This window comes from Octopus bimaculoides, chromosome 2 (assembly GCF_001194135.2).
Source record: "Octopus bimaculoides isolate UCB-OBI-ISO-001 chromosome 2, ASM119413v2, whole genome shotgun sequence".
NCBI classification, from domain to species: Eukaryota; Metazoa; Mollusca; class Cephalopoda; order Octopoda; family Octopodidae; genus Octopus; species Octopus bimaculoides.
The window spans coordinates 32761015-32763961 of record NC_068982.1 but is presented as its reverse complement, the minus strand read 5'-3'; the positions used below and the strand labels follow the sequence as shown (position 1 = coordinate 32763961).

The following is a 2947-nucleotide window of genomic DNA, read 5'->3' as shown; positions in this document are numbered from 1 at the left end:
TGCTGTTTTACGCTTCGAGCATATATTTCTTTATTGCCTTCAGGGGGCTAAATATAGAGGGGAGAGACAAGGACAGACAAAGGGATTAATTCGATCACATCGACCCCAGTGCGTAACTGGTATTTATTTAATCGACTCCTAAAGGATGAAAGGCAAAGTCGACCTCGGCAGAATTTGAACTCAGAACATAACGGTAGACGAAATACGGCCAAGCATTTCGCCCGGCGTACAAACGATTCTGCCAAGCTCGCCGCACTAATTACGTTTCAAGCATAGCTCTTCGTCGGTGACAAGAAAAGCAGGAAAGTCCAAAGAGAAAGATGGAAGAGGGAGGAAAAATCGCCAACAGTCCACATGCGGTTACATTTCTGAAAAAAAAAAAAATTCATAGATGAGAATCAAATATTCTCTGTATAGACTACATTTAGCGGTTCTCAAGAGGTTTAAACGTGAACGAGTAGAGAAGTAAATGTAAGGATAAGCAAGTTAAGCAGACCAATATACAAAGTATACAAGAAAATGTATGTTTACATACAAAACGGTCTGACTTAAACAAATAAAAAAAGATATCAAGAATTAAAGGGGTTGAAGAGAAGTATTACAAATCCAACAGTTGTTTCTGGGAGCTCGGTGGTCCAAAATAATATTTGTAGATTGATTGTATCGTCGGTTGAGACGAGCCTCCGTCTTCAGGGAAGAGATTTTACATTTGAGGTGTTTACAGAAAGAAGTTCAATGATGGACTCTTTTGTATGTAAACATGCATACATTTTTCGTATTTCATGTATTTAATATATTTTGTATATTGCCCTGCCTAACTTGCTTATCCTTATATTAACTTCTCTCTCATTCTCTCTTTCCCTCTGTCTCTCTCTCTCTCTCTCTCTTTGATTGTTGCATTAGGTGGTAACAATTACTACTTTGCAATCCCACCAGATAGAGAGCAGAACCTTTTCCCCATGAAGTTCCCTTCTCGGTTGTGGTTGAGCTTTTTCCGTTTTACCAAGCCACTGTTTACGGCGTTTAACATTTCGATAGAAGATCCATTTTTTGTTACCAGTCACAAGTCTATCCAAAAAGGGTGAAATGAGTTCGCGAGAATGGAGAGAAGAGCAGATGTCAACTCGGGATTTGCGGTTGCTTTCGGACAATTCATGAGGCACCCATTTTCCAAGTTTAGGAACCTTTCCAAGTTGTTGAAGATGACGATGAACAGTTGTATGGTTTGAACTAAGCTTTATTGCCAATTCTTCAACTGATAATGCAGGATTTTCTTCAAGTAATGCCTCAAGGAGCTTATCATCAAACTCAACTGGACGTCCTGTTTGATATTCATCTTCAAGGCTGAAATCTCCACTTCTAAATTTTGCAATCCATCTTCTGCAAGTTCTTTCATTCAAGCTTTCTTTCCCATAAACTGAGTGTATGTTCCTAGTCGTTTCGGCTGCAGAGTTTCCTTTTTTTGTACACATAAAGCACTATGTGCCTTAAATGCTCTTTGGATACTTCCATGTTAGAATGGGTTTTAATCAAAGAAATTTTAATTCTTTTATTCTGTAAAATAATATTTAATTAGTTTAAATGTACACAAATGCATAAAAATAATTTTAAATTTCATTAGACATTCTAAAATACTATTAAATTTCATTCAATTTTAAAAAAGGTAAAATCGGGCAGAACTTATGGGATGACCTGATAGAACCAGAAGCAGTCTTAGACAGGCTGTACTAAAGAATCAAACGCTTTTATCGCCTTTGTATTGAATCCAGTAACAATATTTCTTGGCGAAGAAAACAACTCATCTTCACTAGCAGCTTCATTGTGAGATGTACTCCAGGAAATATTTTCGATCCATACCAAACCAGTTAAAATCTTCTTAATATACCTACAATCTCCTATTTTCTGATTGTAAATTCTCTTTATTTGTAATATGAACGCCTTATTTCTATTCCCGAATTGTTCTTGCAATTTCTAATGATATGAATCATATTTACTCAATACTCATCAGTTATCAAAACCCCTAATGATTCTCGGCAAACGTTCAGTTAACAACCAATAATCTCACCAGATACTCTAATAGCAAAAATCACCTGAATCTTTTCAAATCGACGAGTCATAACTACTAATCTTACCTGATAGTACAGTCACAGCTATGACTTGAGCCATTTCAATGTTTACTGGAAACTTCCTTAAAATAGTCAAAATTCTGACAAGATTAGACATTTGTTTATAAAGACACAGGTGGAGAACTGAAATACTGCTCTCATATCTGGGATGGTGTGCTTCTATCTCATATGAGTCAGACAAAATATTACATTACATTGAATCTCAGAACAAGCCATCTGTAGTCCACCCCTACATATTTTTGAAATTGTTATTATAACATCTGATGCTTCTATCAACTGGCTTGTTGCATATCAACCATCTTCGCATATCTTATTCCCGTAATGCATTTGTATTCATAAACCCTAAGCTAAATACTTTCCCTAATACTAATATTTCTTGAATTATACCTTCCTAGAAAATTTTTATCACAATTTCCTATCAAATATCAATTTTATTTCATTCGATAAAAATACATTTCAAGGCAGGCTCTGCTTAGTTTTAATTAGAAAAGAAAAAGGCAGCAAAATAAAAAGTGATTGTCTCCGTCGGTGAGAATTGAAACCAGATCGCTGACTCAGAAGCTCTACTCAATAGTCTACCATAGTGCTCTTTTTCCAATCAGAGCGTATGAAAAATATTTCAAAACACCTACATAGCGGCACTGATTGCAGCGGCATTTGAAGTGAGAATAATTTTCTTTAGTTTCAGCATTAGAATATTCCTAATTACTGTGTCTCGATGTATTTGAAATACTTAGAGGTACATGGAGTAACAACAGAAATATATATAAATAAATATATATGTATATATATATATACATATATATATATATATATATATA

At 35.0% G+C, this 2947-nt stretch overlaps 1 long non-coding RNA gene across 1 annotated transcript in view; it reads right to left on the bottom strand.

Annotated features, from left to right (window-relative positions):
- Positions 1-298: 298 nt before the first annotated feature.
- Positions 299-2947, bottom strand: part of LOC128247101 (uncharacterized) — a 15963-nt gene continuing 13314 nt past the window's right edge. Inside the window, exon 3 of the long non-coding RNA XR_008263522.1 lies at positions 299-368. This is a non-coding gene — a long non-coding RNA (uncharacterized LOC128247101). The remainder of the gene's footprint in view (positions 369-2947) is intronic.